This window comes from Schistocerca nitens, chromosome 2 (genome assembly GCF_023898315.1).
Source record: "Schistocerca nitens isolate TAMUIC-IGC-003100 chromosome 2, iqSchNite1.1, whole genome shotgun sequence".
NCBI lineage: Eukaryota > Metazoa > Arthropoda > Insecta > Orthoptera > Acrididae > Schistocerca > Schistocerca nitens.
This window is the reverse complement of record NC_064615.1, coordinates 1,048,895,508-1,048,912,554: the sequence shown is the minus strand read 5'-3', so window position 1 is coordinate 1,048,912,554 and position 17,047 is coordinate 1,048,895,508. Positions and strand designations below refer to the sequence as shown.

Sequence of the window (17,047 nt, the reverse complement as noted above, 5' to 3'; positions counted from 1 at the left end):
ATAGTTACTGGCATGAGTAACAGGTCTCAGAAAATGTGCAGAGCAAAAAACCTAAATTTACGTGATCCATCCACACCAGTTGGACGTGGCAACATGTAAAACTAAGAGAGCTGTACGCAATGTGTTAAACAGACATACACAGTCCAATCATTGCTTATGTTTTACGTCAGTATGCAGTAACCACTCACAAACACAGGTGGTAGCACTACCAGTGGAGGATATATAAAACGTATGGGAGAATGCAAAAAACACTGCAGTCATTGTCGTAATGTAGAAACAGAGCAATTTGTCTGATGTCCAAAAGGGCATGATCGTTGGCTAACTTTTTTAAACTGTTCGCTTGCCGCCATGGTCAAAGTATACCCTGCGTGGCAAAATGGTGCTATCCACAACCGGCGCCAAGGCAACTGTGGTGCACTGTGGACTATAGATGATGGGTGAATGACAGCTGTGGAAACGTGTACAGGCGAGTAGACATGCAACTGTTTAGCAACTGACCACCTGGATGAACCAAGGGGCTTCCAACAGTGTCTCCTCAATGACCGTTCAGTGAACATTTCTGCGTATGGGCCTCCACAACAGGCATCTGGTTCATGCGCTCATCTTGACTGCTATTCATTGGTTACGAAGGGTGGAATTTGCACGCCAATACCGCAAGTGTACTTCCACTGAGTGTCCCAGTGGTCTTTTCAGATGAATCACGTTTTATACTCCATCAGACAGACAGCCATTGGTGTGAAACATCTGATAGTAAATACCCTGCAACCAGGAGGGAGTATTATTGTCTGGGGAATGGTTTCGTAGCATTCCCTGGGTGATCTCGTCATTCTGAAGACACAGTGAATTAACACAAGTATGTTTCTATCCTTGGGGACCACATCCATTCCTGCATGCAGTTTGTTCTTCATCAGCACGATGGTATCTATAAGTAGGACAGTAAAATGTGTTCCACAGCTCACAGTATGTGTGGTTCAGAGAGCACCAAGATCAGTTTTCATACTCCCCTATCCACCAAACTTCCAGATTTAAACCCAATTAAGAATCTGTGGTACCATCTCAATCAGGCTGTTTGCACCATGGATCCTCAACCAGTACCCTCCAGAAACTCATCGACTCTCTTCCTGCATGTCTTGCAGCAGTCCATGCTGTAAAAGGTGATTGTTCAGGCTTTTGACAAGTGGTCACATCAGTATGACTGTACAGTGTATTTACAAAAGTAATAACATATGTTAAAGTTGTTAGTTAAGTATTTTTTATAGTAACAAACAAAATGTAATATATTTCTCTTTAAAAAGCTATTAGTAACAGTATCATTCACAGTGTGATGTAAATGCATTTTTCGCTACGGTCGCAGGTTCGAATCCTGCCTCGGGCATGGATGTTTGTGATGTCCTTAGGTTAGTTAGGTTTAACTAGTTCTAAGTTCTAGGGGACTAATGACCTCAGCAGTTGAGTCCCATAGTGCTCAGAGCCATTTTTTTGCATTTTTCCAATTAAGTAAGCAAATAATCATCATCATTATCTTGAACATTTTCCATCCCCAGGCTGGCTCTGTTAGGAATGTAAGCCTCCATCCAGTCCTTTTTTCCCCAGCATCTTTCTCTATTCATTTTGGTCCAGTCCTTGCCTCTTTTTTCAACACACTCCACACTTTTGAGCCACCTGTCCCTTAGTGTTCCTATTGGTCATTTCCTTCGCATCTCCATTTCTTCTTTTTCGTATGTGCCCATACCGTCTTAGCCATGATATTTCTGTCCTGCTCTGCAAGTGTTCCTCTTTCACCATTTCCCTTACTCTGCCATTCCTCATCCTCTTCTTGTTAGTCCTATCCTATTTCTGAGGAACTTCATTTCACATGCCTATAATCTGCTTACTGCTCTTTCCTTCATTACCCATCTTTCAGATGCATAGGTCAGTATTGGGGCATAGTAACTTATATATATTACTTTTTTTCCACTTTGTGGGACATCTTTGTTCCAAACCATGCTCCTAACACTTCACAGGAATGCTTCTGCCTGTCTGGCACATTCACTGATCTCTTTATCATTTCTTCTATTTTCATCTATCATACTTCCCAAGTACTTGACACTTTCCACCTTCATCAGTTGTTCACCTCCGATCCGTATTCAGCTAGTTGGTGTATTTTTCTTTCTAGTTGTAACCAGGATCTCACATTTGTTGACATTAAATTTCATTCCAGACTGTCTCACAATTTCTTCCCAAACATCCAGCTGTTCCTGAATCTCCTCCACTGTGTTTCCCCGGATCATCAAGTCATCTTCGAACACCATTGCTTTTGTCTTGTCTTCCAGTTTTTTCTGCCACATTAGTCATTCTCATCAAAGACTACAATAAAGAGGAGAGGTGACAATGCAGTGCGCTGTTTCATACCGGGCATTTGCTGGAACCAATCCATTGTTTCATTTCCCACTTTCACGCAAATTTCCTCAGTACACAGGGTAAATAAACAAATAAATAGCACAAAATGGCTTCCTCTCAAATGATCTTCATGCAAGGTTATCATCAATCATTTTCTGTTTCACATTCTGAGTATTCATTTTCTTTCACAGGCGCATAGTCTTCTACAGTAGTCTTTAGCATTTCTTTTTCAAAAATATCTTCCTTTTTTGCATCAGTAATCCCAGCATGTGGTGTATTCACATCACCATTTCAGTCTTCAGCATTGGCCATGTACATTCTCCTTTTCTTAAAAGGAATAAATGTTTCAGTATAAGAAGATGAGACTGAAAGTGAGTTTCTGCTGCAATATAAAATAACATATTTTTATGTTCCAAATTGTCTTTCCTTTGATTTTCTTGATGTAGTGTGGTGATGAAGCTGATGCCCAGTCCTCAATAATGTCCACTCTTTCTATCACTTCAAAGAATGCTGAATTCTTTCTGCAGCTCTGAAGCACTGTAATATATGGGTGCACATTCTCATTGTTTTCAATATATCTTAGAATCTTTCTCTGTAGGCCCAATTAAAGTCACACTGAAACGCAGGCAGTGTAGTGCAGCAATGTGAGAAAGTGGCAATCAGTGACGTGATGAAGTCACAATATTGCAAATACCACACACAATACTGTGCAATAATACGACTACATAGCAGATTGCATGTGGTGGTGTTGCTACCTTATTCAGAGGAGTTATAGCACAGTTAGTTTGTTTGCGTACAGTATACAGAATAAATTGGGTTGACTTTTACATCACTGTATTAATTCTTTTTGTTCATAAACTAAGTTAACACTGTACATATAAAACTGGTGTTATATTGTACAGTACAATGTCAAGCAGTCGAAAACATAGCTCCTATACATTAAAAGAAAAACTGGAAGTGCTAAAGCTGCTTGACAACAGGGAAAGTGCAACAAAATTGCCTATTGAATCTGGTGTAGGAAAGGCCACTGTCAGTAGGAAAAAATGGGAGAAAATTGAAAGCTTCTGCAACACATTTGATGATAAAACTTTGGAACAATGCCACAACTCCATAGTGTTGTTGTACGATAAAATTGTTGGAGCTACTTTCTTGTGGTTCACTCAGGAAAGACAAAAAGGTGTTCCTATTAGTGCTACATAGCATCAAGAAAAGACATTACAGCTGAACAAACTCATGAATGGTGAATCACTGCCAGATATGGTTGGTTAGAGGCTGTTGGAAGAAGAGACACTAGGTATGACAATAATAAATGGAGAAAAGTTGTCAGCTGATGTTGTCATTGCAGATGCATTGTTAGATGAGTTGGCACAATTGATATCATCAGAAAATTACTCGCCACAGCTAGTTTACAACGCTGATGAAACTAGACTGAGTGTCAAAGCATTCCCTAAAAAATGTCTTGCTTCGAAAGAGCGTCATCTGCACCAGATTGTGAAATGAATAAATAACAACGTACTGTTGTAGCCCGTAGCAATGACATGTCAAACAAACAAATTGTCACTCATGGTAATTGGAAAGTCTTCAAAACCGTGAGCCCTAAAAGACGCGAATATGAATGCTCTCCTTGTGTATTACAAAAATCAAAAGCTTGGATAATCAGTGTTCAGTTTAGTGAGTGGTTCAAAAAAACAATTTGTTCCCTCTGTCAGAAGATTCAGTACAGAAAATGGACCGCCACCTCGAGCTGTACTTTTGATTGGCACTGCTCCATCTCATCCTTCAAAAATGCAGCTGATCAACATCAAATCATCTTTTTGCCGCCACATATAATCTCTTATCTTGAAACCAATGGATAAAGGTGCGTTGGAAAACCTATAGCTGAATAACAGAAAAAAGCTTCCGTGATTTGTAACTGAAAGAGAGGAATGTTCTGTCTTAGAAGAAATGAGAAACATGACAATTAAAGACAGCATCTGCTGGCTAGACGAGGCATGGGACACTTCGAACAAACATCTAATACACGTCATGGAAGAAACTGTGGCCAAGTCCCGTGTTTGAAGAAACCCCATCCACTCCCGCATCAGACAACAGTTATATCCTTTAACTTGTTCAAGAAAACCAGGAAGCAAAGATGCATGTGAAAATTACTTTCGAGAATCAGTGATGGATCCATTGTCTCTGTAGACCAAAATTGGCATGACAGCAACTACAAAGGTCATGAAGGAGAAAACTGCAGTTGCCATTAAGCTATGTAGAACCGCACATTGTTGCCATACCAACTGACATGATGTTCTTGAGACACTAGCTCAGTATCGCGTCATAAAGCACATTCAGTTCGTTATGGCAAAAGGAGAATACTTACTTTCCTTCCTTTACACTGAAAATGAGCCTTTTATTTATTTTTTCCTCCATCCCAGATTTTGATCGGAATATCCGAACTTTCAAATCTGCGGGTTTTGTATTATCAGGGTTCCTCAGTACTCATATCTTTAATTTGCCGTCTGTGTGAATTCCATAGCAGTATAATGGTCTTAATGTTGTTTAGATCCTGAAGTTTACTCTTTATGACATCACATGGAAAGGAACAAATACGAGGTGCATTCAAGTTCTAAGGCCTCCGATTTTTTTTCTCCGGACTGGGAAGAGATAGAAACATGTGCATTGATTTAAAATGAGGCCGCGTTCATTGTCAATATGTCCCAGAGATGGCAGCATCGTACGGAAGATAGAATTTTACCGCCAGCGGCGAGAATGAGAACTGTTTTAAATACTTAAAATGGCGACGTTTTCCTTACTTGAACAGCGTGCAATCATTTTCTGAATTTGCGTGGTGTGAAACCAATTGAAATTCATCGACAGTTGAAGGAGATGTGGTGATGGAGTTATGGATGTGTCGAAAGTGCGTTCGTGGGTGCGACAGTTTAATGAAAGCAGAACATCGTGTGACAACAAACCGAAACAACCTCCGGCTCGCACAAGCCGGTCTGACGACATGATCGAGAAAGTGGAGAGAATTGTTTTGGGGGATCGCCGAATGACTGTTGAACAGATCACCTCCAGAGTTGGCATTTCTGTGGGTTCTGTGCACACAATCCTGCATGACGACCTGAAAATGCGAAAAGTGTCATCCAGGTGGGTGCCGCGAATGCTGACAGACAACCACACGGCTGCCCGTGTGGCATGTTGCCAAGCAATGTTGACGCGCAACGACAGCACGAATGGGACTTTCTTTTTGTCGGTTCTGACAATGGATGAGACGTGGATGCCATTTTTCAATCCAGAAACAAAGCGCCAGTCAGCTCAATGGAAGCACACACATTCACCGCCACCAAAAAAATTTCGGGTAACCGCCAGTGCTGAAAAAATGATGGTTCTGGGACAGCGAGGGTGTAATCCTTACCCATTGCGTTCCAAAGGGCACTACGGTAACAGGTGCATCGTACGAAAATGTTTTGAGGAACCAATTCCTTCCTGCACTGCAACAAAAACTTCCGGGAAGGGCTGCACGTGTGCTGTTTCACCAAGACAACGCACCCGCACATCGAGCTAACGTTACGCAACAGTTTCTTCGTGATAACAACTTTGAAGTGATTCCTCATGCTCCCTACTCACCTAACCTGGCTCCTAGTGACTTTTGGCTTTTTCCAACAATGAAAGACACTCTCCGTGGCCGCACATTCACCAGCCATGCTGCTATTGCCTCAGCGATTTTCCAGTGGTCAAAACAGGCTCCTAAAGAAGCCTTCGCCGCTACCATGGAATCATGGCGTCAGTGTTGCGAAAAATGTGTACGTCTGCAGGGCGATTACGTCGAGAAGTAACGCCAGTTTCATCGATTTCGGGTGGGTAGTTAATTAGAAAAAAAATCGGAGGCCTTAGAACTTGAATGCACCTCGTAGAAGTTCAATCTTCTTTGCTACATCTTCTACAAAATAATAAAATTTATTTGACTGGTCATTGTGACAGTGAACATTAAATACGTAGAACGACAGTACCCTTTTGTAGAATTGCGTACTAATTCTCAGTTTAAGAACAGGCATTTTACGTGCGTAACCAAATGCGAGCACTAAGGTATCTGTGTTTTCCAAGTTTGGCTGACCTCAAATACTTTTCCTTTACTTTATTGTACTGCACAACTCTTATTTTGTTCTCCTAATATACCGTATTTACTCGAATCTAAGCCGCACTCGAATCTAAGCCGCACCTGAAAAATGAGACTCGAAATAAAGGAAAAAAAAATTTCCCGAATCTAAGCCGCACCTGAAATTTGAGACTCGAAATTCAAGGGGAGAGAAAAGTTTAAGGCCGCACCTCCAAATCGAAACAAAGTTGGTCCATTGTAATATGAAACACAATTTAGGTTGAATGAAAGACGATACAGCTACAGTAGTTTGGTTCGAGTCGTAAGCTTAGCAGTTAAGCTTTACCAGGTAGCCATTGCTATGCGTCAGGCGCTCCGTCCATATTTATACGGGTACCCTTCCTTTTTCACGTGCTTCGTCTGGTTTGAATCGATTGCTTATTTTGCTTTGATCTGATAAGTGCCGTTTTCTTTGTTATAGGTGTTTACGCCACTCTAAGCTGAAAATGCATTACTGTACTGTGTAATGCATTGTTTGTCGCATTTTGATAGTGCGTGTTTATGGCCTGTCACCGCTCGCGGCATGACTTGCTTTTGTGCGCGCTACCGCCGCTTAAAAAAAAAAAAAGAGGAATCGTCTCATTAGCGAAACAATGGCAAGAGACTGCTATTTGTTGTTACTTACACTGCTGCTTGCTTTGATAATGATCAACAAGAACCAAATGCGTATGATAGAACATGCGTATGATAGAACACGTTCTGAACGAGAGTTTTGCGAAAATTTTCCTCCGTTTGAAAATCTTTGCGGCCGCTTCTTTAGTACATCAAATTCTGCACAGAAATTAGTCATCTTACATTTAAAATCTAGTCAGTTGCCGTGCTTCATTTCTGACTGTATCACTATTAGGCATAAGAATAATACGAATATAAACATGACACGATACATATATTCTTCCGCGTTTGCTGTTGTCTCACTCTAGTTTCGTAGTTTATTACGCAGACAGGATTTAAATGTGAGAGCAGCAAACACGAAAGAATACATGGCAAAATGTTTATATTCGTATTATTCTTATGGTGAAGAGAATACTGCATGTGATTCACATTTCATCATGTTCCTATTAGCAACCATCTCTTCTAACAGGTAGGAAAAAACTCGGAACGTAGAGTTGGCCATATTGACAAACATCCCTAACAGTCTTGCCAGTCGGATTTTCGTAGTACATTGAAATTCTGCTACATTCGAAGATGAACAATACGGAATTTGTATTTACTTCGTTGGATAATGTATGAAAATGCAGTGGTCGAAACTCGGGGCGGAGAAAAAAAAAGCTCGTCTTCTACCTATTTTTTAAATTTATTTTGGCGCCAGTATTTATCTTTGTGCCCACAAAGCACGCTTGTGTAGCGCTACATATATTCGACGGCAGAAGTTAGTTGTGGCGGCACCTATCACCATTTTTCAGAACTTCCGCTTGCTTTGCACTCGATTCTAAGCCACAGGTGGTTTTTTGGATTACAGAAACCGGAAAAAAGTGCGGCTTAGATTCGAGTAAATACGGTACTTCTTTTTCCGAATATCATTTGCTTTGACACGCAGTACAGCTTCGCATTCCCAGCAGATATCATAGGGATCAGTTCTGGTTTTCAAAATAAATACTGGCTATTCTCTCTGAAGAACTTATGAAAAGTTTTATTCTTCACCTGGAGTAACCTATTAGGTTAGTGGCGAAAATAATTTTGGAAAAAATTGAATAATTTTGCAGTGGTAAGCTCAGGGTGTCAAAATATTTCCTTTGAGATTTGCCTTGCCAATAATGAAATGAAACAGGTACCAGTTAGATCAGACCATTCCCCATATTTCTGTTGCTACTTTATACAGTCTGTTGCTGTGTTCCCCTCTATTATCTTCTGCTGTAAGAGTACTAACATTCAAAATATTTAAAATTGCTTTTAAATTACTCTTCTTAACTTGCCAAATTCTCTGCAATAGAGATTTACACCCTATAGTACAATTCTTGTAGCAGTTTAGGTGATAAATGTATGAAGAGCTACAGTTTGGACTAGACTTAGTTTCATTAGATGTTCTAGCATTTCTTTGTTTAGATTCGAACTTAAAATCAATTTTTCTTGCGTGTTCTTTTTTCCTATAGCCCAAAACCTTTCATGGATCTCTTGTTGACCTTTTGGGATTATTTTTATAAAACATTCCTTTGCACGACGTTCCTTATAGACTTAAAATTTCGTAGAACTTACTTGCATTACAGTTTTTGGCAAAATATAACGTTGTCCAGAATTTCTCTTCTTCTTTGCAACCTCTTTCTTCCACTTCCTTTCCTGAATTTTACATTTCCTTGCAATAGTATGGTTCTCATATTCACTCTCAATATTGGATGTGTTATCATAGTCACTTCCCATATGTTTTTTACAGTTTCTAAGTTAATCTTCCAGTGTGATATTATCAAAAGTCAATTCCATGTTAAACATACCCCGTCACTACTAAATAAGTTTCAGCATGGTGCATACGGAACTTATGTTTGTGTGGCATGGAAGTTGTTTGTGTACTGTCAGCCTGCTTAGCTGAGTGGTAACGAGCTTGGCTCCCATACAGCTGGCTCAGGTTCGATACACGACCGGGTTGGAGATTTTCTCCGCACATGGACTGGGTGTTGTGTTCTCTTCATCATCATTTCATCCTCATCACCAGCACGCGAGTCGCCTGCCCAATGTGGCGTCGAATGAAATAAGACTTGTGCTCGCCGCCATACTTGGCTACATACAGATGGGGCCTCCGGGCCAACAATGCCATTCGATCATTTCTTTCTTTCTTTCTTCTTCTTCCCCCCTACTGCCTGCAGAGACCCTTATAACAACAACTTGGCACAGCACAGCTGTCAAATGTTTGTAGTAACCATTGTGTCTGTCAAGAGTAATAATATTTTCTCAACAAGAACTTGTTAGTACAGATTCAATATTTGCAGGAAATGGAGAAATGACTCAATGGACTTAATTTGTTGTTCCAAGAAACGCCTCGATTTATTTTGCCACAGTCAGCTTATGGGTAAACCACAGCCAAATGAGTTTCTCTGTGTATTAAAAAAAGTACTCATCCCATTTAATCAAATCATTAATTTTTAATTATTGTAATTGATTTGAAATATTTGTGCTAAACTCAAAATAATTTCTGCTTGCATGGAAAATATTTTATTTGAAAAATATTGAAAATGCAATCATAACAATGGTAAAGGCACCAAAGGTCAGACCTGAAGATTAGATTAGATTAGATTTACTTTCATTCCAATTGATCCGTAGTGAGAAGGTCCTCCAGGATGTGGAACATGTCAGAAAAACAACAATACATGACAAATATTTACAACTAAAACAAATAAGCTTATGTACCATTCCACAGGTCCCAAGTGGAATGATCGTCATTTTTTAATGAAAACTATATGAAAGAGTCATTTTACAAATACTAATGCACTGAATTTAAAATTAAAAAGCTTTTTTTACTTATTTATAAGGTAATAAACGTGTAATATGTAATACAACTACTATAATACTTATTTACAATGAACACATTACTGCACTGAAATTGTGCAGAAGTTATATTGTACTTTTACACCCACACACACAGTGCTGGCAGGTCGATAGACACACAAACACAAACATACACACAAAATTCAAGCTTTCGCAACCAACGGTTGCTTCATCAGGAAAGAGGGAAGGAGAGGGAAAGACGAAAGGATGTGGGTTTTAAGGGAGAGGGTAAGACGTCATTCCAATCCCGGGAGCGGAAAGGCTTACCTGAGGGGATTGGAATGACTCCTTACCCTCTCCCTTAAAACCCACATCCTTTCGTCTTTCCCTCTCCTTCCCTCTTTCCTGATGAAGCAACCGTTGGTTGCGAAAGCTTGAATTTTGTGTGTGTGTTTGTGTTTGTTTGTGTGTCTGTCAACATGCCAACGCTTTTGTTTGGTAAGTTACATCATCTTGATTTTACAGAGAAATTCATCAACGGAGTAGAAGGAGTTGGCCACCAATAAATCCTTTAGGCTTCTCTTATAGTGAATTTCATTGGTTGTTAAGCTTTTTATGGCTGCTGGCAAGTTATTGAAAATGTGTGTTCCTGAATAATGCACACCTTTTTGTACAAGACTAAGTGACTTTAAATCCTTGTGAAGATTATTCTTATTTCTAGTATTGATTCCATGAATTGAACTGTTGGTTTGAAAAAGTGATATATTTTTAATGACAAATTTCATTAAGGAATAAATATATTGGGAAGCAGTAGTTAGTATCCCTAGTTCCCTAAACAGGCTTCTGCAGGATGTTCTTGAGTTCACACCACATATAACTGTTACTGCACGCTTTTGTGCCCGGAAAACTTTAGCTTGGCATGATGAATTACCCCAAAAAATAATCCCATATGACATTATGGAATGAAAGTAAGCATAGTAAGCCAGCTTTTTCATTTTTATATCCCCTACGCCTGACAAAATTCACATTGCAAACAGAGATTTGTTAAGACGCTTCAGCAGTTCTGTGGTGTGCTCCTCCCAGTTGAATTTATTATCAAGCTGTAATCCCAAGAATTTAACACTGTCCATTTCTTCTATCTTCTTGTCATCGTATGTTAGATATATACTCGTGGGACACCCCTTACAAGTTCTGAACTGCATGTAGTGTGTTTTTTCAAAGTTTAGTGCCAAGGAATTGGCTATGAACCAGTGATTAATGTCCACAAATATTTTATTAGCTGATCTTTCTAAGACTACACTTGATTTGCTATTTATTCCAATGTTTGTATCATCGGCAAACAAAACGAACTTGGCATCTGGTAATGTTACTGATGAAAGGTCATTGATATACACAAGAAAAAGTAAGGGCCCCAAAATGGAACCTTGTGGGACCCCACATGTAATTAGTTCCCAGTTGGATGATGCCTGATAGCTTGATACATGTCTCTTTCCTAGTAACACCCTTTGTTTCCTGCCGGAGATATAAGATTTGACCCATTTTGCAGCATTTCCTGTTACACTATAATATTCTAATTTACTTAAAAGGATATTGTGATTTACACAGTCAAATGCCTTTGACAGATCACAAAATATACCAGTTGCCTGCAATTTTTTGTCTAATGAATTAAGCACATTTTCACTGTAAATGTAGATAGCCTTCTCAATGTCAGAACCTTTTAGAAATCCAACCTGTGACTTTGACAGTATGTTATTTGAGATAAGATGGTTATAAAGCCGACTGTGCATTACTTTTTCTAAAATTTTTGAGAACGCTGGCAACAGTGAAATTGGACGGAAATTTGATGCTATTTCTTTATCTCCCTTCTTAAACAGTGGCATATTTCAACCATTCAGGAAATATTCCTGGTTACACAGATAGCTTAATATGTTACTTAGCTCAGAATCACATTCTTTAATTAACTTTGTTGATATTTCATCATACCCACAAGATGTTTTTGATTTTAAAGATTTTATGATGGACATTATTTCTGTTGGGGTAGTGAGTGTCAAATTCATATTATGGACGTTACTTGAAATGTGTGGTTTGAAGTATTCCATAGCCGCATCTACCGAACCTGACAACCCCATCTTTTCAGTAACAGTTATAAAATATTTGTTAAAAAGTTCTGCAACACTATACACATCTGTCATCAATGTATCATTTACTCTTAATGCTATTTGCTTCTCTTCATATCTGGTTCTACCGGTCTCCTCCTTCACTATATCCCATATTGTCTTTATTCTGTTATCTGATATGACTATCTTTTCCTTGTGATATATTTGCTTTGACGTCCGTATTACAGTCTTTAATATTTTGCAGTATTTCTTGTAATGTGCTATAGCATCAACATTGGAACTGTTTCGGATTGACAGATACAGTTTTCTTTTTGTTTTACAAGATGCCCCTACTCCTTGAGTAATCCACGGCTTCTTTGTAGACTTTGCTCTAACCTTGGTTACTTTTGGGGGAAAACAGTGTTCGAATAAGGTAAGCACTTTATTAGCAAAAGTGTTATATTTTTCATTCATGCCATGAGTGCTGTAAACATCAGTCCAGTGAATGTCTCTGAGGAGTGTCCTAAAATAATCAATTACCCTCTTGAGCTCAGATTTAACAGATTTTATATCCTGTTCAGTATTAACATTTAACAGAAGGATCTGCATGTCATGGTCTGAGAGGCCATTGACTATTGGTTTTATAATATAATTTTGTTCATTGGACTTTTCTATTAAGATATTATCAATGGCTGTTTGTGAGCAATTGGCTACCCTAGTGGGGAACTTTACAGTGGGAATTAAGTTGAATGATAGTGTTACTAACTCAAATAAGTTCTTATTGGGAGAGTCTTTAAGGAAATCTACATTGAAATCACCAGCAACCACTATTTCTTTGTTTTTGGTTGTTAAATGGGCCAGTACAGCTTCAAGGTGGTTTACAAACAGATTAAAGTTACCTGCAGGTGCTCGATATACACTTAATATTACGAAGGATTTTTTGTGAAATTCTACTTCTGTTGCACATGCTTCCATATGCTGTTCTAGGCAAAATTTATGAATGTCTATGTTCTTAAATTTATGACAGTTCCTGATGAATGTGGCAACTCCTCCTTTCTCCATTTCTGATCTACAAAAGTGAGATGCTAACCTAAACCCTGTAACACTTAAAAGTTCTATACATGTGGTCACATGATGTTCAGAGAGGCAGATTATGTCAGCTGGGTTTGAAGACTAATTCATCTATGCACATACTTAATTCATTAATTTTATTTCTCAGTCCTCAAATATTTTGATGCAATAAAGATAGCTGACATTTCACATTAACTGAGTTAAAATTGGGTAGAGTTAAAATATCTGCTGACTGTTGAAAATTCTTAACCAATAGCTGTTTATGCTGATGTAATAAGCTGGAATTATGTTTTTTGATTTCTTTCTCAAACTGAAGGTTTGTCTTAGTTCTAACCTTTCTTAAAGTTTGCTTTCTTTCTATCCTCCCTACCCTAAAAAAAGGGTCTTTTCTGAACCCTATAACGACTGGTATTTTGCCACTCATGACAGTGCCTCCCCCCTTTAACTTTCCTGCTATTTCCCCAGCCAATTTACCCTTCCCCTTCCTGTTGAGGTGAAGGCCATGCCTAGTATAATCCCACCTACTGAGAGAATCAGCAGGAACCACACCAATGTGTGACCCTGCACCTGACATAAGCAGCCATTCCAGCTCCAAATTAACTCTCTTGACAGAAGAGTTCAAATGAGGTCGGTCATGGCACACAAGAACAGATACAAACTCAACACTAGTATGCTTCAATGCTGATGCTATCTTTGCCAGGTCACACTCTATACTGTACCCAGGATCTCTGTCAATACTGTTACCTGCCCCACCTACTATAACCATGGTGTCTTCCTTAGTGAAATCTTTGCAAACTGATCCTACATCCTCTGTCACCTGCTCCAGACCAGCACTAGGTTTAAAAAAAGTGGTGACCTGGTATTCTGATCCTAGTTCATCCTGCAAAAGTTGGCCAACACCTCTTCCATGGGAACTACCTAACAACAACACTTTCTTTCTCTTTACTGATTTCCCTACATTCTTACTTCCCTACATTCAATTTGCTGCTGAAAGTTTGTTGTGCCCTGTCTACACCTGCAACTACTTGAGGCTCACCAGCTTCTAACTGAAGCAACAGGTCAAATCTATTTTCCATATTCACCATGAAGCTGTCAGACAAACTTCTAGGCCTGTTCCTCCTGTTGCTTGTTGCCACTTCCCACCTCTCTTTACCCTTCTCCCTCCTTAACCTGTCAAGATCTCCCCTGGCCTCGTCTAACTCAGCCTGAAGGGCGGCAATTTTCCCCTCCTGTTCTAGTATCTTCCTATCTCTGCTACAAATCCTACAAAACCACTGATGAATCTCATTTACTTCCCCTATTCCCACGCCACTACAGTCACCCACATGGAAAAAAAACTACAGCACCCATCACACCAAAGCCCCGACCTAACATTTCTATGGCAAGTCAAGCACTTTTCACTCAAGATAAACGTAATAGTTTATTAAGAATAAGTTAGTTAAATTACAGATAAACACGAAAATATGGTTCCGTTCCACAAATTTGGCCTATACGCAACTGTGTGTAAACAAAAACAACAGTGCAAAGTTTCTGAAACAACAGCTTAAACTTTACGCTACTTTCCGGAAATGCTAGTTAAATAATGAATAGGTACGCTAAGTTAAATTGCTGGAGAGAGCAAAGAACAACTAAACGAAATTCTATAGACTTGATGCAGCAAAACGTAAACAGAAAATATGACTGTATGATCTTTTCGCGTTTCCTGCTATATTACGGAAAGAAAAATGAAACCTTTAATGGCACACTTAAAAGGCACACTAATATATCTATTTACCACGTAATCAGTACTAAACTATATGTTTTATAATCTAAAATGACTTATCTTTACGAGAACACCAAAACTCGCGCTAGTCGCCTGGCTGCAGGATGAAAGAATATTTCATTTTCCGGGAATGGAATAGACTGTTCTGTAAGGAACTTCCTTAGATCAAACACAAAAAAATGCCCCTTTCACATTTCATCTAGCAAATATACTAAAATATTACGATGAAAATAATCAGTTTTTGACAATATAATGTAACCAGATAGTTAAAAAAATGCACTCACCAAGCGGTGGCAGGACGACACATACATGAATAAAGGTTTTACTTATGCAAGCTTTCAGAGCCAGTGGCTCCTTCTTCCAACAGAGGGGTTTGAGGAGAAGGAAGAGGGGTGAAGGAAAAGGACTGGACAGGATAGGTAAAGGGGTAGACCTCGGAGCAGTCACCCAGAACCGCAGCTCAGGGGATCCTTTCCGTCCTGTAAGGATCACAGGTTTATGTGGCGCAGGCAGATGTGCAAAATTAAATTCTGAAGTACATGGGGAGGGTGATGGAAGTGGGGTCAACAGGAATAAATATAATTACCGGAGGACAGAATTTGGGGCATCAGATGCTGCAACAATCCACACAGTCATGAAGCTGTGTATTGTGTGCGAACAATTGTTGATACATTGTGGCTCAGAGGTTGATGTGGTGTGGAAGGCAGTGAATAAGTACAGTAAAGAAGAGATATAACATACACTGAGAAAAGTAATGCTATAGAGAATAGCAACAAGTAAAACAGAGGGTTGTTTGGTGGAAGAAAAGCTGTTCGGCAAAATCAGACAATGGCAATTCCAGGTTGGAATGTCAACAATGTTAGTAAAAGATAGATTACTACTTGCTGTAAAGGTGTCACATTAAGTTGCAGACAAGTACAATTAAGACATTTACCCATTAGCTATCAGTCTTGTGTAAGTGTCTTTTAATTGTGCCTCTGTGCTACATAATGTATCATCTTAACAGTAAGAAGCAGTGTATCTTTTCCTTACAGAGTTAGTTGTAGAATTTGTAATTGTTTCCTAACATGCCAATTTATAAGCAACAGAATGAAAAAAAGTTAATAACAAACTGTTAATGGTAGGCATTGAGTAAGGGATGCACAAGAACTGCAGTGTGTGGGCATTCTGTTTTCTACAGGATGACACACGGGAGATGGACGGTTTTGAACTGCGTAGTACTGAGGGCGCAGTGGTGGGAGGTGGTCGTGGTGGGGATACTTCTTATCCACACAACACGCCATTTCATTTACTCAGTCACTATGGAACAGTGGGACTTGCAACGTCGAGTGTTTGTCTGTGACAGTTTCTTGAAAAGTGGTGAGTCTATTATTGCTACACAGCGATTGTTTCATGTGCAGTTTAATGTCGGTAGACATGGAGCTGTTCCAAGCCGTAACACAATCCTCAGACGGGACAGAAAACTTCAGATCAACTGGAAACGTACTGGATAAGAAGCATCCTGGCTCGAGACGAAGAGTAACGACACCAGAAAATGTTGAAAGGGTAAGGCAAGCGGCAGTCAAAACCCCAGGATGGTCAGCTAGATGACATGCTAGTGAGTTACGAATCAATCATGAATCAGTTAGACAAATTTTGCATAAAGAATAAAAATTCCATCCCTAGAAAATGCTCATTGTCCAACAACTTAAGGAAGCTGATTTTGCTGTATGAGAAGACTTCCCTTACAGAATGCGAGTGATTTTGGGATCAAATGAAAATAAAATTTTATTGATGAGCCATGAAGCTCATTTTTGTTTAAAAGGGACTGTGAATAAGCAAAACCTATGTTACTGGGCTCCAGAGCAACCACACCTTATCCACCAGCATCCTCTGCACTCAGAAAAAGTAACAGTCTGATGTGCTCTGTTGGCATTATTGGACCTTATTTTTTGAAGAGAACGGGGCCACAGTTACTGTTAATTCGGTTCGTTACATTTGTATGCTTGAAACATTCTTGAAACCAGAACTAAGAAGACGACGAATCCCTTTAAAACACGTTTGGTTCCAGCAGGATGGGGCAACATCGCACACCGCAAACACTTCAATGACAGTTCTTAGATGCACGTTTCCTGGCCGGATTATCTCACGTTTTGGCAATGTTCCTTAGTCTCCCAGGTCTCCCGACTTGTCAGTATGTGGCTT

At 39.4% G+C, this 17,047-nt stretch overlaps 1 protein-coding gene across 3 annotated transcripts in view; it reads left to right on the top strand.

Annotated features, from left to right (window-relative positions):
* LOC126237394 (uncharacterized) overlaps positions 1–17,047 on the top strand; it is a 97,925-nt gene that overhangs the window by 36,622 nt on the left and 44,256 nt on the right. The window lies entirely within an intron of this gene.